Source organism: Mauremys reevesii, linkage group 1, assembly GCF_016161935.1.
Source record: "Mauremys reevesii isolate NIE-2019 linkage group 1, ASM1616193v1, whole genome shotgun sequence".
Classification (NCBI taxonomy): Eukaryota; Metazoa; Chordata; order Testudines; family Geoemydidae; genus Mauremys; species Mauremys reevesii.
Window position 1 is genome coordinate 139,631,725 of NC_052623.1, and position 24,420 is coordinate 139,656,144.

Consider the following 24,420-nt stretch of genomic DNA (forward strand, 5'->3'; position numbering starts at 1 on the left):
CCATATTGGCTATCAATTGTCTAACAGTGAAAGATGCCAGTGTTCTAATGATTACGTTTCCTTGTTTTGTATAAAAAGGCTCCTCAGAGAAGTCGGCAACAACGATGAAATCTCACACGTGCAACAGATGTTAATAGAACAGAAGCAAATAAAACTAATAAATATATCCACCAGGACTATTACTGCAATAAAATACTTTTTCCAGTGGGGAGTTACTTGGCCTATCGTTATTTAGAAGTTTTTTTAATTAAGAGGCACTTCCAGACTTGCAAGAAAAAAGCCCTCAAAAGAAAAGAGCTCTCAACCGTGTGTATGCCAAATAATTAAGCCCTCCAATATGTACAGCCTTCCCTCCTAGGAGACAAGTGATAAAGCAATCTCAGAACCTTCTAAGTTATTATATAATCATTAAGATGTACTTATATCTTATATAAACAACTGGATGACAAATATACAGGAGCAACTGATAAGTCACTATAGCAAGGCACCATTGTTTATAAAGTTGTTTAGCTGGAATAATTTGGTTAAGATGTCAGAATGTATCTAGGAAAAGGCAGTCCATGCCAAAATGCTGACAGCCATTTTCTCCTGATTTTGCAGTCACCTTCCAATGGAGTGTTGCTAGATTTGATCGCCTTGCAGTCTTGGCAGAATGTTTCCCTCAAAATAGTTAACAATGCAGGGCCCATCCCTGGAAACATTTACTGCTAAGCTAGTGTCCTTTTAGAAAAGTTCTGTTGAATTTAATAGGAAAAAAAACCCTTGCTACAGGGTTTTGAATCATCCTATAGAATTTAATAGAGAAATCTATCACTGCTATAGAATTCTACAAGTTCAAAAAAAAACCTAGAAACACTATCATTCTCTATTAAATTCTATAGCCAGAGTAGTTTTTATTGGACTCCATTAGATTTCTATATAAATACATTGGTTTCATCGCTTCAAAATTCTATAGGACATTTTTAGAAGGATGCTCAGTGTCATTAGCCCTACAGATGTTGATGGACATTATAAAATTTTACCATGAAGTGTGAAGAGTTGAGTTTGCTGGCACAATGCTGACCACATCCGACTGGCCAATATAAACTAGAGCAAATTGTGTTCAGCATCATGTCAGCTAACAGATTAACTACAAGTTGACACAAGGTTTGAACACAATTTTCCCTCATCTACACTGACTGACAATCAGTACTGCAGCAGCCAATTTAAGATTTAATATTTTTGACCACAAAATTTTTTGAAATGTAGACATATCATATGGAACTACTGTGGAAATGAGCACTACACTTGACAGTAAATGTTTGCAGGAGATTATCACTGGAACGGGGACTATGTCTTCTGTTTTCACAGGGAAGAGCACACTCTAAGGAATCTGTGAACGAACAATAGTGAAATGTGAAGACAGGGTGCAATGGACAGTTTTTACACAGCTCTGCCACAATCCATCTAGGTCGCTGAGTAACAACAAGATAGCCATTTTCACAAAATATTTTTTCAAGCTACAGCAGTGTTCATTTGACTTAGAATGCAGAATACTAAAAATTCTGCATTTTATGAGGTGACTTTTTGTAGAGCTTGCCTTTTATGCACACTAACAAGGACTCAGGTTAGAACAAAACAAATGGAGTTTGTAATGAACAACAATGGCCTCTAAAGTTATTGATACCAGATTTAGTACCATCAGCATGCCACAAACGGTTCCAAAGAGGTGGGTGAGTTTTGTCTCATTGTTTACACACACACAAAGTAACATTTTCAAGATGATTTCAGTGCCCTTTGAGCTCTAGTTTGAAAAGGGTAGTTTTATTGTTATGTTGGAACAGGGAGAATGTTGACATTAAGCATTCTCTCTTCCTTTAATCCATCCTAGGGGGAGAGGGGAGGATTTGTAAACAGGAGGCCTTTTCTTTTGTTTACCTAAAGTTAGACCAAGCAGAGCCTGCCACTAGCAAGTGATCACTTTCACCTTCATTGTAATGAACAGAATGGGCCCAGTCTTTTGGCTTTGAAACTGCACCAGGAGATCTCAGTGCAGCCTCTTCCATCTTTTAATTTAAGCAGCTTCTGAGAACCCTTTAAAGAAATATTCCCATTTGTGCCGCTAGCTTGTGAGCACCTTAGAGCAGTGATGATGTTCCTTGTATGGCACACTTGTAAAGTACTGTGCACACTTTACAGTGCTACATAAATGGATAATAAATAAGATGTCTCATTGCAGGTGTAAAGCACAGTGAAGAAGATCAAAGCTGTACATGAATACATAAACTCAGTACTTAACACTTAAATAAGTCAACAATAGAGGAAAGGGTTAGGAACTATTAGACAAATCTGAGGTGGAGAAGTGTTAAAAGAGGAGGTTGGAATTTTACAGAGATTTTATATTGTTCATGACAAAATCATTTAATGTTTTCTGTGGGAGAACACTGACAACCGTTAAAGTAGTACAGCCTTATCCATCATCTCCAAAATATAACAGACATGCTCGTGGATATTATATCCTGCACATGTACACTAGACTGGTTTAAACTATCTGCATCTTTGTGGGTTAACTCATATTGTTAAAATACCCAATACCCAAAGGGCTTTGTTTTATGTATGGATTAGTGAACTGCAAAACCATCCTTTAAAAAATAAAATCTGCTTCTAAAGTTACAGCACAAAAAAGGCCACAGAATTAGTAAATTTGCCTCCTTTTGTTCTTCTGTAAAGGCACCAATATTATTGGCCATGTTGCATTACTCTTCTGTGTCTTCAAATTGCAGGTAGCCTTTAACCTTACCCGCCAACTTCATACAAGAGCGAGTTTCCATAGACATGGGCCAGACCATTTCCCACTGTGAAAAAGCCCACTAACAGGTAGATTCCTAAAGATGCCTCCAGATCATTTCCTCAGGGATGGGGAAAAGGTGTGGCGCTCTCACCTCTAAACAAAAGGCAGGGGGGTTGGCCTAAAGAGTGTCTGGCTCTCAGGGGATCTGCCTATGTAATCAAAGGACAGAGCTATCCATGCAGGGACTTCTGAAGTCACTCACCATGGTAGAGCTGTACTGACAGGCTTCCCCTGTTTGCAGCTGCCTTGGGAGCCCTCCCCTAAAGGAAGGTTCCACAGAGTGGAAGGCTCCATACAAAAAGCTAATTCAGCCTCAGAATTCGTTTGACAGTGGATTTCCTAGTGGTTCCCATGGGAAATAGGGAGAGGTGATGCAAATAGTAAACCCATTTCCATCTTCCCCTTCCAGTCTCTCCTTGCTCACGAACCACTAACCCCACAGAGAGCTCTTCGCAGGGCTTCGGGACAGAATATGTTGCCTTGGAGTTGATACTTTCCCCTTCCACACACCCAAGGGAACAGTCTAGCTGTAAGTTATGCACATCCTGAAGATGATTTATAAAGGACCCTTAACTATGCAGTGCTACCAGACATGTACAAATATCTCCACCACTTCCTAAGTGCCTAAGATATATGATCATAAAGCCAAATCCTGTCTTTGTTCATTTTCTTGTAATCCTTGCTCAGATAAACTCTTCTGGCTTCAATGGAAAATTCCATGACCAAGCAGTGAGTAAGAAGTTCAGAATTTGGCCTTTAGTTAGCAGTGGCCCATTCTAATCATATGCAGAGTCTCCATACTAAACCCAAAAAACAAAAAACACTGTATAATTAATCAATACTTACAAATTTCCTTTTAAAACCAAAGATTAGCCACACTGCATAGTCTTCAAAGACTTCCCAATCACAAGTCTGTAATTTTTATCACCCTGAACATTCTTTCCTTCCTTCCTCAGGTTTTATTTGTAAACGTTTTCTTAATTATGAGAAGAAATCATTGCCACATGTAAGCTGCATAGCCTAATGAAATCATGGTTGCACCAATGAGGCGACACTGCATTTTCTAATACAAGCGTGACAGACAAAAGTACACAAAGTCCTCCATCAATTCGCTTTCTACATATCAGAGCTGATTTACTGGACCTTTTTAACTCAGGCACTTTATTGCCATACTCAAACAAAACAAATAAAATACGACGAAATGAAGTGGAGTTTGCATACCAACAAAGTTATAAATTCTATCAACAGGTGGCTTCAAATGCTTCCGTAAGTATTTTATAGTATCATTTTAAAAGACATTTTTTATTTAATGTTTTTCAGGGGACACACTTTTTAAATTCACTATGGCGCATTTCCAATTGTGATTCAATTCCTGATCAGATTACAATTTGTAACTGAGGTATGAAAATCCCACATCTTCATCTCATAATTAGTGGTCCTATCTCCTCTTTTCTCCTAGAATAGTTGTTTCCTGTCAGATGAATGCAGAAATCACATGGATTCTGTTTGCATTTGTGATTAGGTGCACACTGATGACATACCATCAGGATACTGTATTAGAATCGGAGCTACTCCCAATTCATGGAACTTTATGAATTGTATGAGCAAATAGTGACTTTTGTGGAGGCTCTGCCCAGATTCCCTCAATTTTTCCTCCTCTTAAAGGCTCTGCATTGGATTAACGTGTCCTTCTGACCAGTGACAGACAGATCTCATCCAAAGCCAGTCAATACTGCTTCTAGGGGTGTTGCTGTTATATAAGTAACCTACATGCTAACATTCATCTACATTTATCTTTTAGGGATGCTGCACATTATTGTAACCATAATTTTCCATACCCATAAACCCCGTTGTCTGTTGTTAATCCTTGTAACTTTATATGTAATTGTAGACCTTGATACAGCAACTGAATCTGAGTGGACAGACCTTTGCATCTGTTGTAGAGCCCCTTTTAATTCAATGAGGGTCCACTGAACAGATCCAAATGCAGGACTAGGGCCCCAGGTTGTAAATTCTTTTGAGTAGCAAGCACATTTTTTATGTCTGTAAAGCTCCTAGTGCATCTTGGACAACTATATCTACATAATAAATTATTCAGTAAAGAAAAAATATTCATCAGGGAGAGCACATTAGGTATGTAATGTAATAGACATGGTGAGGGAAGAAAAAAATCTATTTGGTTTATAACAGCAATAACAACCTCAGAGTCAATCATTTCCTGGCAGTTAATTACCAGATGGGTTAAAGGCCTCCTCCAGATGGTCACTAGCCGCCAGGAAATACCCCACCCATCAGTCATTATTGCTTAAAAAAATTAGGATACTGATCTGCATTAGTCATATTCACATCATATTACTATGAACTGAGGGTACAAATGCAATGGAAAAACTTTGTCTGAAAAGGGAATACAAAAAAAATGTGAAAACATGAATGGTATGGAAATAGATCTGTGTTTCACTTGTTGCACAGAGCTGTACTATTGTCACAACCAGATGAATGTAATGCTTATGGAAAGTGTTGAACTGACAGCCAGCAATGTAAGGTTCCCCACACTAATCCACTTATGTGCCTCCACACTCTCCTGAGGGGACCACCTGAAGGGGTGAGAGGTTAGTCTCCATGCCAAATCAATTCCTGCCTTCCCTGCTGAGACTGCTAACAAAGAATGTGATTGTTGTGATTAGGTTACCTGACCGATATTAAAAGGACTAAGACTAAATTCCAAGACATCAAAGCACAACAGTTTAGTTTTCGTTCTCCATGGCTTGGAAAAAAAAATAGCCTCTAAATGAGTTTTTTTCCATCTCCAAGCAATAATGAATGAATGAATGAACATGAATACCTGAAAAAGCAGCAAAGAGTCTTGTGGCACCTTATAGACTAACAGATGTTTTGGAGCATGAGCTTTCGTGGGTGAATACCCACTTCGTCGGATGCATGCACCCACGAAAGCTCATGCTCCAAAACGTCTGTTAGTCTATAAGGTGCCACAAGACTCTTTGCTGCTTTTACAGATCCAGACTAACACGGCTACCCCTCTGATACATGAATACCTGAAGCAGTTTGGACCACAGATTCAGGTTGAACACCTATGTAATATTTCTGTATGAAACGTTAATAGTACCAAGAGAGAAATCAAAGGCATAAACAAAAGCTTTTATTTCAACTGTTTGCTTTGTAATCAAATGTTGTCAATAAAGACTAAATAAGTATTTCATAAATAATGAGAGTCCAAGTTATCAGAGAACCTCGGAGTTGTAGGTTAGATCGTTCAAATCCAATATCATACTAATCCTTTATCGTTTCAAAGTATATGAACAAAGGGATATTCAATTAAAGTGAAAGGTGAAAAGTTTAAAACTGATAAGAGAAAACAATTTAAGAAAATGACCATTAGCCACTTCTTCTTGCATCCGAAGAAGTGGGTATTCACCCACGAAAGCTCATGCTGCAAAACGTCTGTTAGTCTATAAGGTGCCACAGGATTCTTTGTTGCTTTTACAGATCCAGACTAACACGGCTACCCCTCTGATACTCGACATTAGCCTATTGAATCTACAGTTACAAGATCTCACTGAGGCCAAAGGACAACCAATTCAAAAAAAGGGGAGGGAGAGACCTAGAAATTAATATGAATAGTGAGCACATCCAGTTTCTAGACTGAATTTTTAAAATAAGGGATATAACTCTCCTGATTCTGGGTATAAACCAACCCATCCACTGACAGGGCTAGGAAGGAACTTCTCACCACCATAATCCCACATGTTGGTCACCATTAGATTGGGACTTCTGCAACACGTTCTGCAGGGGGAAAACCTTAAACCTAAGTTTCTGAAAGCTGAAGCTACTGATGCTAAATCTTGCCTGCTGCTAAGTGGAGTATCTTGCTCTGTGCATAGGATACTGGTGTTTCATGACCTGCATTGGCTGTCTGTTGAAGTTTAAGAGGTTGACACTGGCCTAGGACTTACCTACTTCGGAGATCACCTTTTTCCCACAGCGATCCCACAGTCCCAGGCTGCGCTCCAGGGGGATCCCGTCACAAATGGTACCATTATTTACATACACAGGGCAACATACGCAACTTAAAAATATAATTAAAAATTGCAAAATTATAAAAATGGCAACGAATGGCCTTGCATCAAGAATAAAGCTGAAAACACTAACTGTTCAAATTTCTTCTTCATGTCACAGAAGAGCATTTGAAAGCCTCCAGCAAAAGAGTGTTCTTACTGCTAGCCTCTATGGATATGTCTACACAGCAATTAAATACCCACAGCTGGACCACGTCAGCTGCTTAGGGCTTGCAGGGCTCGGGCTGCAGGGCCTGATTGTAGATGTTCAGACTTGCGCTGGAGCTCGAGCTCTGGGACCCTGCAAGGTGGGAGCAGAGCTGTCCCTAGGGTACGGCAAATCGGGGCAACCACCCTGGGTCCTGCACTTTAGGGGGCCCTTCACTTTGTGAGGAGGCAGGCAGGGAGGTGAAGTGTGAGTGGGCAGGGGCGAGAACCCCCTTATCAACCTCCCCCTCCCTCCAGCTCCTCCTGACCGCCAGCAGGCCCCACCAATCAGCGCCTCCTCCTCTCTCCCAGTGCCTATCACTGATCAGCTGTTTTGCTGTGTCTGGAGGCGCTGGGGGGGAGGGGAAAGGAGCGAGAGCTCAGCACACTTGGGGGAGGGGCGGAACTAGGTTGGGAAGAGGCGGGGCGGGAGCAGATGAGGCGGGGCTAGGAAAAGGCGGGGTGGGGTGGGGCCAGGGGTAGAGTGGGACGTGATAGAAACTCAGTGCCTATGTCCCAGGCCCCACACCCCTTAGGACTGACCCTGGGTGGCAGAGTCCCAGAGCCCATGCTCCAGCCCAAGCCCAAACAGCTAAACTGTAATTTTTAGCCCTGCAAACCTGAGTCAGCTGACCTGGGCCAGATGTGGCCATGCCATGGGTCTTTTATACCCGTGCCGACGTACCCTCTGACTCCCTCACACAAAGGACTTTAAGGGCCTATGATATTGGTCTCACATACTGTGAAAGTGACAGTTTCACTACAACCAGTGGGGCTAGGGGCAGTGAGACAGATGGATTGCTGTACAGCCTTTGTGAGACTGATAAGGCTGTTGCATGCAGATGTGTAGATACCTCCCTACCTATCCACAGACGTGGCATGCTTTTAAGATGATTGTGGGGCCAGACAGATGTGTGCCTTATGACATCCCTGGCCCTATTTGTGATGTCATTTAAACAAGAAAGAAAGAAAGAAAGATACTGACTGAGATGATCATTCATTTTATAAGAGAGAAAAAAATAAACACTACCATGTGGACCTGCTGAATTCTTGCCAGAGGGCATTAAATGTCAACAAGTCCAGTATATTTTCTAGTTAAAATAAACTTTAAATTCAAAATGATTAACCCTGATGACAGTGGTTACCCCTTTTCTGTATATTGTTGTGTTGGACACACCAGTCACTGAAATCAAATCATTCAACTCTGCTACATGCTAGAGAGTGTAAACTCAGAAACTGAAACTATGCCTGGCAGCCAGCCTTCTATATCAGAATCCACTTTGGACAGATCTGCTCTTCTCTCTCCAAGGATGAGGTAATCTAATAAAAATGCACATCCTGCCCAGAAGAATTTCAAAAGCAATATTTCCTATCATTTATTTCTGATTGTGCATAATCCTTAACACTAATAATGAGAACATTGAACAAACAAACTACCAGGAGTGAAATGTAAGTACCCATGTTACAATTACTGTTTGTCAAAGGGGTCCAAAGCCATACCAGATTTCACGCTTTATTTGCAGGCTGGGCAACAGCTGTTTATCTTGTATTGGTTCAAAGACTTCCATTGAGCACAGACCTGAGAGGACTGAGTGGGTCTTTCTTTACCCTGTGTGCTTTTTTTAAAAAATGAAGTCTTTTGTCCATTGTCCGTATCTAGATAGAAAAAACCTCAATGTGAATGTGGTGGTTCAACTGCAGGCCACTAACTCCTGTATAGAGCAATGTCAGGCCCCAGTCCTGCATCGGGATCTGCTAGTGTGGACCCCTGCTTCCATGGGACATCATACTAGTGGCAGGGGGTCTGCTGTTGAAAATCCTGATGTAAGGTTGAGGACCTTAATCTCTTACCCACATTGAGTGATACTGGTCTGAGAGGATGGTAGTTTAAATGGGACTGAAATATTTACGTAGGAGGATGGAGTGTTCTGTTCTTCTCTCAGAAAAACTCCAACATTCCCCGCCCAGTCCCCCTTCCAAGACACAGAAGGGAAAGAGATTATCAGCTATTTAACTAATGCAGTCACATCCACACAGGTTGATCCTTGTGTCCATGCAGGGACCCAGGGCCACACACAAGCACAAGGATTCTCCCGCAAAGATCTGACTGCAGGGTCAGGGCCTAAATGTGTCTTCCTGCTCCTGCTGTGAAACACAGATCATAACAGTAAAGCTACACAGTGTTTGCAATGCACCTACATCAAAGTTGTCATTGCAGCCTTACATTTTGAATTTCTCCATTTAGGATTATATTGTTCATCCTAAATGGGCCATTAACATAGGACCCAATTATTCTCCCACACTAACTCCCTCAAAGAGTACATTTAACCCAATTTTGTTTGCATTTAATAGCAATTAGATTTTTTTTAAATATACGAAAAACATAAAAGACAAAGATTGTAATTTCTTTGGGACAGGGACCATCTTTTCATTATATATGTGCACATAGTGATTAGCACAACAGGGCACCAAGACCTGTTGGGGCAGTGGTAGGCAACCTGTGGCCCGTCAGGGTAATCCGCTGGCGGGCCCTGAGACAGTTTGTTTACATTTGCACAGCTGCTCGCAGTTCCCTTAGGCCACAGTTCACTGTTCCCGGCCAATGGAAGCTGCAGGAAGTGGCTCGAACCGCAGGGATGTGCTGCCGCCACCTAAAATAGATCATTTTGGTAACTTCTGTTTAATGAATTTGGTAGGGTTAGTCTTGTTCTCAGTGAACAAAGTATCCACATCAAACAAGCCACAACCCCAGCTAGCATACACATTGACCATCTCAACAAAGAGGTCAAGAAACCTGAACTATTCTCTTACCCCCACGCTATGTTGTTTCTCCAGATAATGGTTGAGTCACACTGCCAGGGCAGTAGAGAGAGGATTACGTTCTATTTACTATATTTTTAAAGTCCATAGAACTATGATACCTAAGATGTCTTTATATAGAACTAGAAATTGACTGATTATAACATTATTAACAGGTAATGTAACACCTATTTCAAAGTGTGTTGGGGTCCGCTGGCTCTTCCTAAAGTTTACTCTGGATACACACAGATAAAACAACACAGGTGCCTCATACTCAACCTACAAAACAGGCAAAATGGGATAAACTATGGCAGCCACACATGACTGATGTCAGCAGTCTAACAAGTGTGCTTAGGGCGATGAGATTATGTATTGGCTATCAGGATCAGTGGAATGTGTCAGTGTCAGGGAGTTACCTGTCAGTTTGATGATCAATTAATAAATCTGAATTCAAAGCTTCCATTCAGTTCACACTCTAAATATGGGGCATGTTTGCAATGATCTCACTGACCTTGAATTCAATTTGGACAACAGAGAGCGCCACATGCAGCTTTATAAACCAAGTCAGAACAACAGCGACCCACAAACACTAACATTCTCCCACACTGAAAAATTACCTCAATTTTCTTGGAAACAAACAGTTCCAACATCACTGTCTGCATGTGCCAAGTTGTTACAAGCTCCAAGACACATTCTCCAGACCAGGAGAATCCAGCAATGCTGACACAGAGTAACAATGTCTAGCTTTGGTTGGAGATACCACAAAAAAATAGTGGCAAAACAAGAGGCATGCTATGCAGTAACGTACAGCTCTGGAGCATGCTTTGCTATTTCCTTTGTTGCCTCACTAATATACATAACCCCCACTTATTTCATTTATTTCCTTCCTCCCCCCTCCCCGCCCCTGATCTCCAGCATAGCAGCTCCTGAGTGACAAACAGCCACAGGCATACACCACAGTCAGTCCTCTGTGAGTGTGTGTGTGCATGGAGGAAGGTAAGGACTGGGTCAGGTGACAGGATGAATGCCATCCCAGGATACAGGACATACGGTAGTGACCATGCTGAAGGGATGGTGTAAACCCATATTAAGCTTGCAAGGATTAGATTTTTACCAGTAAATGTCAGTAAACGTTGATTTTGCTGTGCACACACACTGACAAAAAATATCTCCATTGATAATCCAAGTTTACAGATAGGCAAAGTAAGAAAAATGCTGCTTGAAGAGATCTTAGAGTCAAAGTCCAATTATTTAGATTTTTGAATTCGGTTTGTTACCTGAACTAGCAAATGAACAGTAAAAACAGCTATGAGCTGTTGATTTAAGGATATTTACTTTGTATCTTTTGACATGTGATGTTGACAATTTGTGTTTAAATGGTTCATAAGGCTTTAACCTTTTGAATCTCAACATCTACTGTCATTTAAAAATTGTCTGATGCCCTCATAATTTCCTGCAACTGTGAAAATTTAAATTGATAAAAATAAAATAAAAATTCTTAAAATACGTAATTTTAAACAACTGTGAACATTAAAATAGATAAAAATCTAAATAATGGTTAAAATAATCAACATCATCCATCAAAATTATAAAAGAATAAAAGTAGAATTCTGCCAAGCCTATCTATATTGCATGTTTGTAGCCCAAGCTGAAAAAAAGAACAACAGTTTAAGAACCCTCCACATGAATCTTAACAGGGATTCTGCATTTTAAAATATTGGGGCGCTTATGTGGTCCAATCTGTGGTATCCTGAGGCTGGTAGATCAAGCTAATGCCTTTTGCTAGACAGAGGGTGAGGATGAAAGTTTCTGTCTCTTTTTGGTATTGCATGAATAGATTTGGTCTGACTACCTAGTACAGAACCACAAGTATTAAAAAAAAAAAAATCAGTCAGACCTCCCAGAATTATGAGACTGGCCTAAAAATCATGAGATTGAAAAACTAGTAAGATTTTTATTTTAAATTTCCCTTCTGGTTTCTGAGCCACAATTTTCAAGATTTTTTCTACAACCATGGAGGTGAGAAATTTCCTTTAAAAATAAATAAAAGCTGATATTTTCATATAATAATCTGACTCCAGGAGCTAGGGCCTTGAGTGAATGACCAACTATCACAACACTCACAAATAAAATTAAAGGAGTTGACAAAACTGACTTCATGTGGGAGGGAGTTGGAGAAAGCAGTATTCTTCCCCTTAAGGGGCCTGCTTATTTTAAATGCATATAATCGGGACATGCTCATAGATTCTAAGTCAGAAGGGACCGTTATGATCATGACCTCCTCTATAACACAGGTCATAGAACGTCCCCAGAATAATTCTTAGAGCGTATCTTTTAGAAAACCATTCAATCTTGATTTAAAAAGTCTCAGTGGTAGAGAATCCACCACAACTCTTGGTAAATTGTTCCAAGGGTTAAATATACTCTCATCTTTAAAAATTCATGTCTTATTTCCAGACTGAATTTGTCTAGCTTCAACTTCCAGCCATTGGATCGTATTATACCTTTCTCTGCTAGACTGAAGAGCTCATTATTACATCTTGACACCTTATAGAAAATGACCTATGAAAGAAGAGGAGATCAGGACTATTAATTCGGAGCCTTCCTCTCTTGTCCAATTTACAGAGTACTGGGATAGGAACAAGAGCAATTGGGAAAAGGTGGAACTAAAAAGTGCCCTCTCATAATGTCATGTATGCTTGAAAGGGATATAGAAATTGTCATATTGGATCAGACCTGTAGTTCATCTAGTTTAGTATCCATGTCAGACTTCAGTTATACTACTTTTGCCCCCTTTTTGTAAACAGACATTTGCTTCATCTGGCAGTGAAAACCATCAAACCCCAAGGTATCTCATTATTTTGGCCATATTTGCACTACTTCACACAGATGAAACATATTTACACGAATGGCAGAAGGAAAATACTCACCTATGTGAAAAGTGGAGGCCTCCGCTGTGAATACGGTTTCTGTCATATTACTTAGAGTGAGGTCTTGATTATATATGCCATATGTACACCTACACCTTCCATCTTTATTTACTTATGCTCACTGTTTTTTCATGATTGCTTTTTGACTGAAATACACGACTAGTGGTTGAAGGAAATGCAATAAATATCATTCTTGGATTACAGCAAAGCATTTCATACTGTGGGCTTGCCTACATGGAGAGGTAATGTGCTCTATGGAAGAGTGATTTCTAAAGCACACATGTTGCACATTAATTGGTCTGTGTAGACCTTGCCAGTGCACACTAATGGTTCCTAGTGTGCTTTAATTTACTTTTAGTGAGCACCAGCAGGGTCTACATATACCAATTAATAAACAACACATTAGTGCATTTTAGAAATCACATCCCCATAGAGTGTGTTACCCCACTCTGTAGACAAGCCCTGTGTCTTACAAAATCTTACAAAATTAATGTGAATTGGCTAGGATAGGAACAGTCATGTGGTTTGAAAACCTGTCAACAGGAAAGAAAGGGTTATGATAAATGACAATGGTACAGAGTTATGGGGAGATAGCTAATAGGTGGTGCAGGGATCAGTGTTAAATCTGGTTTTATGTAATGTGTAAATTTATGATCTGGAAAAGTGAGGAAAGTGAGGAAATAGTAGGGTGACCAGATGTCCCGATATTTACTTGTTTGTCCCACGTCCCGACCGAGTCCCGATATTTTGCACTCTGGCGCACAGGCAGAGGGGGCTCATGCCCCCAACTCTGCCCTAGCCCCACCCTGACTCCGCCCCCTCCCTGCCCCATTGGATCCCTCCCCAAATCCCACCCTGGCCCCGCCTCTTCCCTAAGCACGCCACATTCCTCCTCCTCCCCCCTCCTTCCCAGGCTTGTGCGAATCAGCTGTATGGCGGCGCAAGTGCTGGGAGGGAGGGGGGAGAAGCAGGACGTGGCAGCCCTCTCAGGGGAGGCAGAGGTGAGCTGTTGTGGTGGGGGGCGGGGTGGGGAGCTGCTGGTGGGTGCTCAGCCCCCACCAATTTTTCCTATGCTCCAGCAGCTTTTTTTTTTTTTTTTGCTCCGCCGTCGACCCCCCCTGACCCCACCCCGTGTCCCGATATTTCATGTCTCTCATCTGGTCACCCTGGGAAATAGCACATTTATGAAGTTTGCCGATGCTACTCCTGTGAGAAGTTGCAAACAGCACTCAGGACAGAAAAATCATACAAAGGGACTTAGATCAGAAGGATGGGAAAACAACATCTTGGAAAAATACAGCCTAATATATATTGGGGAACCCTATATATAAATACAACCCTAATATATTGTGGGGAAAATAATCTGAAAAACTCACACACTATAAGAAGGAGAAATGTGGGACAAACGAGTACTAGTGAATGACAGATTAGACATTAGCAATGCCATATGGCACCAAAGGCGGACAATGCAATTCTGGGTACAGAGATCACCTATTGAAGGTGATTGTCTCTCTCTGAACCCCTTATGCCACATTTACACCTGGAATACCATGCTCAGTTCTGGATCCCACATTATCATACAGATATTGGCAAATATAAAGGTGTTCAGAGAACAAAAAATATCAACAGGGGAGGAGGGACAGAGCTTGAAGGAAAGATTAAGAGACCTAAGTATGTATAGCTTAGCTAGGCAATTGCTAAGGGGGGGAGAGATGATGATGATGATCTACAAAGATTTGATGGTGGGAGATTAATTATTTCATTGTTATCAACTTTTGTGATATTTGGTACTTTCCTTAAAGCCCCAGCTCCTGGACTCATGTGATTATGAGAATCTCAGCATTCCTTATAAATCAATCAACCAACCAACCAAAGCACCTAGCTCCCATATTTGTGGAGACAAACTTGAAAACGTAACCTAAATACATTCTAAAGGCTCAGGAGCCAGAAGGCAATTAAAATTTATTATTTAATTTAAATCTCATGATTTGTAAGGCCTACTCATGATTTCTGAATCTAAGGATTGGCAATATTTTTATTTAGTGTCTTAATGGGGTGCATGAACTAGAAGTAATGGGATGATATCATAAATAGGAAAAGTTAGCAAAATAATAGGAAATACTTCCTAACAGTGAGGTGTACTGAATAATCTTTTAAGGAAAATGTGATGGGGTGGCCTGCCCTTAAGGGCCATAGTGCCTAGTGGTCTCCGTACTCCACCTGGCATGGCCCTTTAAGGTTTTGGAGGGGTTCATTATATATAGCGAGAGATCAGAGGGTATGTCTACACTGCAATTAAAAACCCACGGCTGACCCATGCCAGCTGACTTGGGCTCTAGGACCCTGCGAGGTGGGAGAGTCCCAGAGCACAAGTTGTGGCCTGAGCCCAGACATCTACACTGCTATTAAACAGCCACGCAGCCCAAGCCCTGTGAGCCCAAGTCAGCTGGTACAGGCCAGCCACGGGTTTTTAATTGCAGCATAGACATACCCTAAGGGTCCTGGGAATGATGCTTGGGGAAGGGATCCTGGCACTGCCCCTTTAAGGGCCCGAAGCCTTGCAGAGGGGCAGGGCAAGGCTCCCCTCTCGCCCAGTCAAATGGGAAGGAGTTGAGAGAAAGGGACCACCAGCATAAAGACAGCCTCTTCCCTTCCAGCAGACTGACACTGACAGGAGAAGGCTGGCCCTGCTGAACCCTCCAGACTGGAAGGCTAATGGAGAGGGTGTTCAGCTGGCAAAAGCCTTGCCGCTGTTTATTCCAAGGCAAGAGCCCTGAGAGACAAACCGCAGCCCAGAGAGAGGGCTGAGGGGGAATTCTTCTTTGGAGGAAGGAAATAGTGACTGCTCTAAAGGTGAGAGACAGCAATACAGCTCAGCTGCTGCACAGAAGGGCTAGGAGCAGTCTTTGAGAAAGGACCTTCATAACTGGCTAGGGAGAAGCTGTGAGGAACCACAGATCTAAGCTGGGATAGAGTCCAGAGACCCTGGTGAAGACGTCAGCAAGCAGGGTGAAGGTAGGAGCAGCTCCAAGAAGTGATGGAAGGATTGAAGAAACACTCCTTATCTGCTCAAAACAGAGTCCCTGGGCTGGAACCCAGAGGAGAAAGCAGGCTTCTCTGCTGTGCCCCTCGACCAAAAAGGGGGTACATAAGAGTGAGAGTAAGAGAGGCCAAGAATGACAAGTTCCAGATAGATGTCAGAAAATGGGCTTGAAGGACATCAGCTTTTGAGTTTCCTATTTTTGCACTTTTCTGTTTACCCCAGTAGGAGAATGGACTCAGTAGTGACCTGGATGGAGGGCTAGGCCATGGAAAATGACAGATCGCTGTGGAACAAGAATGGCTAACGGGGGCAGTAGGCTGAAAAAACCTCTGCAACACTGTGCCTGAACACATGGAGGTGCTCTGGAGGCGAGAGGCTTGTCTACAGGAAGTAGTACGTAGCACTTTTTAAACTAGCCTGGTCAAGACACTAGAAAACAGAAGATAGAGAACAGTCCTTTACTGGCAAGGAGAACTTCTGGAGTACTTAATAGTCTTTCCCATCTCTGACATTCTGCAACAGGATGTGGCCATGCAAACACAGGCACAGCCAGTGTAGCCCTTTAAGGCAAGGAATTCTGAAGATTTAGTTCTGGGTCACAACTGTTCGTGAAAGCAAGGCAGGAAATAAAAGGCATGAATTGTTCTTTAGATATGGAGAGATCAGGGATGAGGAAAGAGCTGGTGTGAGACTCTTCAGAATGTCTGTCAGAGGAGCAATAGCCAAAGGTCCAGAGTGGGACATTACTGCAAGCCCGGCAGCTCATGCTAGATGCCCAAATCCAAGCCCGCCGGACTCCTTGGGTCTGAGGTCAGCCAGCCACCTGCCAGGCAGCAACATCCATACTGCTTTTTTATGTGCTAGCTTGAGCAGAACTAGCAGGAGTCTATCAACCCACCTTGGGAATCACCCCTCCCAGCTGCAGTGTAGGTATTCTCTCTTTGTACAGCACCGAGCACACTGGGGCTCCTAGGTGCGATGGTAATACAAATAAATAATAATAAGCAACAAGTTTTAAACATACACAGCTAAATAAAAGATTCTGCCTTGCACCTGAAACTTCTGCCACAAGTATTTAATCTATCAGATCAGATACTGAACAACGCAAGCCTCGCTATCACTTTGTGCAAAACACAGCATAGCAGAGGTTTTCAACATAATTGTTATGAGGTGGAAGTTTAGTTAAGAGTCCATCATCTTATGGGACATAAGCAATAAATTATCATAGAATCATAGGACTGGAAGAGACCTAGTCCAGTCCTCTGCACTCCTGGCAGGACTAAGTATTATCTAGACCATCCCTGACAGGTGTTTGTCTAACCTGCTCTTAAAAAATCTCCAATGATGGAGATTCCACAACCTCCCTAGGCAATTTATTCCAGTGCTTAATCACCCTGACAGGAAGTTTTCCCTAATGTCCAACCTAAACCACCCTTGCTGTAATTCAAGCCTGTTGCTTCTTGTCCTATCCTCAGAGGTTAAGAAGAACAATTATTTTTCCTCCTCCTTGTAACAGTGTTTTATGTACTTGAAAACTGTTATCATGTCCCCTCTCAGTCTTCTCTTTTCCAGACTAAACAAACCAAATTTTTTCAATCTTCCCTCATAGGTCATGTTTTCTAGACCTTTAATCATTTTTCTTGCTCTTCTCTGGACTTTCTCCAATTTGTCCACATCTTTTCTGAAATGTGGCACCCAGAACTGGACAAATACTCCAGTTGAGGCCTAATCAGAGTGGAGTACAGCAGAATTACTTCTCATATCTTGCTTACAACACTCCTACTAATACATCCCAGAATGATGTTTGCTTTTTTTGCAACAGTGTTACACCATTGATTCATATTTAGTTTGTTATCCACTATGACTCCCAGACCCCTTTCCGCAGTACTCCTTCCTAGACAGTCATTTCCCATTTTGTAATTGTGCAACTGATTGTTCCTTCCTAAGTGGAGTACTTTGCATTTGTTCTTATTGAATTTCATCCTATTTACTTCAGACATTTCTCCATCCACAAGGCTTGTTACTCTGTCAAAGAAAGCTATCAGGTTGGTTTGACACCGTTTGTTCTTGACAAATCCATGCTGACAGTTACTTATCAACTTATTATCTTCTAGAAGTTTGCAGACTGAGTGCTTAATTATTTGCTCCATAATCTTTCTGGGTGCAGAACTTAAGCTGCCTGGCCTGTAATTCCCCAGGTTGTCCTTATTTCCCTTTTTATAGATTGGCACTATATTTGCTCTTTTCCAGTCTTCTGGAATCTCTCCTGTCTTCCATGACTTTTCAAAGATAATCACTAATGGCTCAGATATCTCCTTAGTCAGCTCTTTGAGTATTCTAGGATTCATTTCATCAGGCCCTGGTGACTTGAAGACATCTGATTTGTCTAAGTAATTTTTAACTTGTTCTTTTCCTATTTTAGCCTCTGATCCTACCTCATTTTCACTGGCATTCACTATGTTAGCTCTCCAATCACCACCAACCTTCTTGGTGAAAACTGAAACAAAGAAGTAATTAAGCACCTCTGCCATTTCCACATTTTCTGTTATTAGCTCCCTCCCTCCTCATTGAGTAACTGGCTTGCCCTATACTTGGCCTTCCTCTTGTTTCTAATGTATTTTTAGAATGTTTTATTGTTACCCCTTATGTCTCTAGCTAGTGTGATCTCGTTTTGTGCCTTGGCCTTTCTAATTTTGTCCCTACATACTTGTGTTATTTGTGTATATTCATCCCCAGTAATTTGACCTAGTTTCCACTTTTTGTAGGACTCTTTTTTGATTTTTAGATCATTGAAGATCTCCTGGTTAAGCCAGGGTGGTCTCTTGCCACACTTCCTATCTTTCCTATGCAGTAGGATAGTTTGCTCTCATGCCCTTAATAATGTCTCTTTGAAAAACTCCCAACTGTCTTCAATTGTTTTTCCCCTTAGACTTGCTTCCCATGGCACCTTACCTACCAATTCCCTGAGTTTGCTAAAGTCTGCCTTGATATCCATTGGCTGTTCTCCCTCCTACCATTCGTTAGAATCCTGAACTCTACCATTTCATGATCACTTTCACTCGAGCTACTTTCCACTTTCAAATTCTTAACCAGTTACTCCCTATTTGTCAAAATCAAATCTAGAACAGCCACTCCTCTAGTAGCATCTCTACCTCCACCAAACACTAATTCTCAGTGCAGGTGACATGAACTCTTTTTGTTCTACAATTTTGCTCATCTGAACCTCTCCTTCAGAAAGAACGCCATACCCTAACATGAAGACATCACACAGTGTGCTATATGCTGTAGAGTTACGGCCGTCCAACTTCCTGACAGATGAAAGGAGATGTGACTAGGTCAGTCCATCAGGGTGCTTAGCAATGGTATGGGAAAAGAGCCTGCTGCGCAAGCGACAAACCTTCGCACAGTGGCTACAGGTCCACTCGCCGGATGAAAGTTGAAGCATACTCTGCTTCCTGGCTCACCTGCAAGATCAGCCTGGTCTGTTTGATGGCTCTCTGCAGTGACTGCACCAGTCTTAGCCCAGCTTCTCCAAACTGAACAATTTTGGGAAGGATTTTCCCCTCTTGTTAGTGAGAATGCTGAATTCCTTGAGACCTTGCTTCACCTTGTTGATGTATCGGAGCTTTGTCTTTCCTCTGCATCTCAGGCAGTTCTTAAGTTGACTGTACAGCACAGCCTTTGGCAGACAGTCTTGAGGCATGTGGTCCACATGCTCCAACCAGTGAAGCCTGTGAATGTCCAGCGTAGTTTGCATAGACTGTAGGCCGGCTGTCTCAAGGATCTCGTTATTGGTGATCCGTTTGTCCCAAGTAACTCCAAGCATTTTTCTAAGACCGCGGAGGTGGAAACTGTTGAATCTCTGCTCCTGCTTGTAGTACGTTACCCAGCTTTCGCAAACGTAAAGGAGGGTACTCAGGACACAAGCCTGATAAACAGCCACCTCTGTGTTCAGGTTTAGCAACTTGTTGCTCCAAATACATGAGGTAAGTTTGCCAAAGGTAATAGAAGCTTTGCCGATTCTAGCATCGAGTTCCCTATCAAGGTTCAGTGAGCTGGTAAGAATTGAGCAGAGATAGCAGAAGTGATCCAGGTTGTCCAGAGCTTCATTAGGTGACTGCCTACAACATGCATGTATTAATATATACATAAGCTCAGAAGAAAAACAACATACTCTGAGTTATCTATGGGCATTTTAGCTCATTTCAAATGGGGTATAGTGGGGACTGTCCCTTTGTTTCTATGTGCCGTGTACAAAGGAATTGTCATACTGGATCAGACCCAAAATCTACCTAGTCCAGTATCCTGTCTCCAGCAATAGCCAGCAGCACTAGGCACTTCATAGGATAGTGTAAGAACCCCACATCAGAAAGATGTTGGATAATTGGCCTCCCACGTTATGTCTTATCCTGATCTTTAATAGTTACTGACTGGCTTTAGCCCCGTACCATGAGCTCTGCAAGCAACAAAATATCCTTTCCAAAATTTTTGTTAGCAATAAACATAACTCTGGATATTCTTATTATCTCTATACAATTTCCAGTCCTGCTTTGAATCTTGTTATTTCTTGGCATCAACAACTTCCTGTGGCAATGAGTCCCACAACCTAATTACACATTGCATAAAAAGTATTTCCTTTTGTCAGTTTGGAATTTACCACCTTCCAGTTTCATTGAATTTCTCTTTGTTCTTGTGTTCTGACAGGGAGAACAGAAGCATCTGATCTTCCTTTTCTACATCATTCTATTTTGAAAAAAAGGAGTTTCCCCACTTTAACAGTTTCATATCTGCATAGCATGGAAGTCTTGCAGAACAGATTTCATTCTTATGGTCTACATGTAAAAAGAGAGAGTTAGGGAGGCATCCAAAATGAGTTGTGCATAGTTTCCGTTAGATTGTGCCCCCTACACAACAGATGCTACCTCTCCAGAGTGAGAAGAGAATATCTGTAGCTATACCTGAACAGATGCTGTTATTACAAGGTAAACACCAATGTAGGGTGTGTGTGTGTGTGTGTGTGTGTGTGTGTGTGTGTATTTTGCTTTTTAATGTGATAGATTTCAGGTTCTCAGACTGATTTCCTAAATGCAGATCATCCAGGGACACTCCCAGCTGCTGGACTTGCTCCTGCATCAAAATACAGAGTTTTTGGCAGGCAAAAGTTGACACTCTGTCCAACATTCTGAGTGTAGCAATAGACACAGTGCCTGCAATATATTGTCTTAGTCACCATTCTTCTATTCTCATGACTATTTGTGAGATGATTTTTAAGCATAGCACTGAATTTTGGCTAGAAGACAGTTGGCTATTTGGAAGTCTGAGACAGTCCAGTTGATTTTTCACTCTTAAGGGACTTGATGTTGTCGAAAGGTTTATTACTCCTTCAGATATTGTCAGTATAGATCCCTCACACTTAGCAGTACTAATGTGCTCAGCTCTGAAATTCAGAAACTTCTGCAAGGCAGTGGCTGCACACATACCCCCATGCAGGACTCACTGTTTGGTGTAAGGTAATACTATGCAAAGAGCAACAGCCCCAACCCCACCACAGTTTCTTTTGGCCATAGCAACTGAAGGAATCAAAATCATCAGGGCTTCTCTTCCTTCTCCTTTGTAGCTGACTCTTCTCCCATCTTAACCATGAATTTAGACTGAGAACTTTTAATTGGTGTGTTTACAAGCTGTAAAAACTATCCTGATGATGCCACAGCACAACTGGTTGCTGGTGTATTTGTTTAGTAAACATCCTATTGTGCAATCAGGTCAATCCAGTCCATTCTACACCCTTTGTTTTAGTTGACAGGCTATTATTCTATGAGGGCAGACCTCAAGTATGTGGGTTCTAAACACTATGGCTGGAAAAAGCAGATGTTTTATAGAGGAGTATATGTGCATGGCCTATATCATCTGCCCATGGGAGGAGACTCTAGAAAATTCCACCATGATTTGAAAGCCTGCCCCTCCATCAACCTCAGCCTGGACCTATCTACACGGGAGGTACTTCCTAGACACCACGGTGCAAATAAGTGGTGGTCTCTTTAACACCACCCTATAGATAAAAGAGGCTCCACGAACTACTTATGCCTCCAGCTTCCATCCGGGCACACCACAACATCCATTGTCTATGTGTCCTCTACCTGGCTGAGCATCTGCTCTAACCCCGCAGACACAATCTCCACAAGAAATCCAGTCAGAGCTCTTCATGTGCGCTATGTCAAAGCATGAGTCAGAAAATAAGTGGTCTTTCTTTATAGCATAAGATAAATTCTTCCATTTGGAAGAAAAGTCCCCAGCTTCATCAGGGATCTGTACTGCATCATCTGACACAATATTATCCACACTTTCCACACTTTCACAGGCCTTGGGTGGCAGGCCAGTCCTCGCCCACAGACAACCTGCCAACCTGAAGCATATTCTCACCAGCAACTGCACACCGCACCATAGCAACTCTAGTTCAGGAACCAACCCATGCAACAAACCTCGATGCCAACTCTGCCCACATATCTACACCAGCAACACCATCACAGGACCTAACCAGATCAGCCACACCATCACTGGTTCATTCACCTGCACGTCCACCAATGTAATATATGCCATCATATGCCAGCAATGCCCCTCTGCTATGTACATCGGCCAAACTGGACAGTCTCTAAGGAAAAGGATAAATGGACACAAATCAGACATTAGGAATGGCAATATACAAAAACCTGTAGGAGAACACTTCAACCTCCCTGGCCACACAATAGCAGATTTTAAGGTGGCCATCCTCCAGCAAAAAAACTTTAGGACCAGACTCCAGAGAGAAACTGCTGAGCTCCAATTCATTTGCAAATTTAACACCATCAGTTTAGGACTAAACAAAGACTGTGAATGGCTTGCCAATTACAGAACCAGTTTCTCCTCCCTTGGTTTTCACACCTCAGCTGCTGGAACAGGGCCCCATCCTCCCTGATTGATCTAACCTCGTTATCTCTAGCCTGCTTCTTGCTTGCTTATATATACACACCTGCCCCTGGAAATTTCCACTGCTTGCATCCGAAGAAGTGGGTATTCACCCACGAAAGCTCATGCTGCAAAACATCTGTTAGTCTATAAGGTGCCACAGGATTCTTTGCTGCTTCTACAGAACCAGACTAACACGGCTACCCCTCTGATACTTGACATCTTAACCATGAATTTAGACTGAGAACTTTTAATTGGTGTGTTTTGTAAAAACTAAATAATATAGCAGTTTTCTGGTGTATTTGTTTAGTAAACATCCTATTGTGCAATCAGGTCAATCCAGTCCATTCTACACCCTTTGTTTTAGTTGACAGGCTATTATTCTATGAGGGCAGACCTCAAGTATGTGGGTTCTAAACACTATGGCTGGAAAAAGCAGATGTTTTATAGAGGAGTATATGTGCATGGCCTATATTGCCTGGGGAGATGACCATGCTCTGAAAGCCTGCTCCATCTGAGCAGTGTAGTCTCTTTTAGCCTCTCTATAGAAAAAAGAGGCTCCACGAACTACTTAGCAGTGGCAAAAGCACACCTCAGACATCCAAGTGTCTATGTGTCCTCTACCTGGCTGAGCATCTTCTAAAGACACAATCTCCACAAGAAATCCAGTCAGAGCTCTTCACGTGCGCTATGTCAAAGCACGAGTCAGAAAATAAGTGGTCTTTCTTTATAGCATAAGATAAATTCTTCCATTTGGAAGAAAACCAGCTTCATTTCTGTACTGCATCTCTGACACAATATTATGCACAATGTTTGTAGACCAGTTCCATCTTCTGTTTCTCTGGTGGTGAGGTCCTACTGTAAATTCATATTTCTGTAGCACCAGATACAAATGTGGAGCACCAGATGTGTGTTTATTCTCATTATTATCCATTATATTGATAATGATGCTGTAGTGAGTCAAATATTTTTATTTTGGTGTAAGAGTATATTTGATCCCATCCTAGTAGGTGGGAATGTAATTCTTGGGTAACTATGGGCTGGCCTTCACTACGGGGAGATCAACACTGCCGCAATCAATGCAGCAGAGATCGATATAGCAGGTCTAGTGAAGACCCGATAAATCGATGGCAGAGTGCTCTCCGGTTGACCCCAGGACTCCTGCTCCCCGAGAAGACTAAGGGAAATCAACCAGAGAGTGTTTCCCATTGATGCAACGCAGTGAAGACACCGGGGTAGATCGACCTAAGTTACTCACATAGCTGGAGTAGCATAACTTAGGTCGACGTAGCCCCATAGTGAAGACAAGCCCTCTGTCAAGGACTTGCACCCTGAATAAGCAAGAGCACAGGCAAGATCAACGTTACTAAGATTTTGGACAACTGAGCTGTGTGCAATCTGCAGCACTGTTTGTATTGCAATTTTGAGTTACAAATGAAGTTGCATCACTTCATGTTTGTAGTTGTGTGATCCAAGCTCCTGGGGAACAGTTTGACTTGGAAGTATGGATATTTTAAGAGTATCTACTTCTTAAAATAAAGGGGCCTGTGAAATAAATAAAATACCAGTTTGTAGAAAATATAGTAGTAGATGTTC

At 41.9% G+C, this 24,420-nt stretch overlaps 1 protein-coding gene and 1 long non-coding RNA gene across 12 annotated transcripts in view; one reads left to right on the plus strand and one right to left on the minus strand.

Moving 5' to 3' along the window:
• The window catches only part of LOC120386816, a 39,756-nt gene extending 39,571 nt beyond the window's left edge, over positions 1-185 (plus strand). For both annotated transcript variants that reach the window (XR_005589932.1, XR_005589931.1), the window contains exon 4: positions 79-185. This is a non-coding gene — a long non-coding RNA (uncharacterized LOC120386816). The remainder of the gene's footprint in view (positions 1-78) is intronic.
• The window catches only part of PIR (pirin), a 106,130-nt gene that overhangs the window by 32,299 nt on the left and 49,411 nt on the right, over positions 1-24,420 (minus strand). The window lies entirely within an intron of this gene.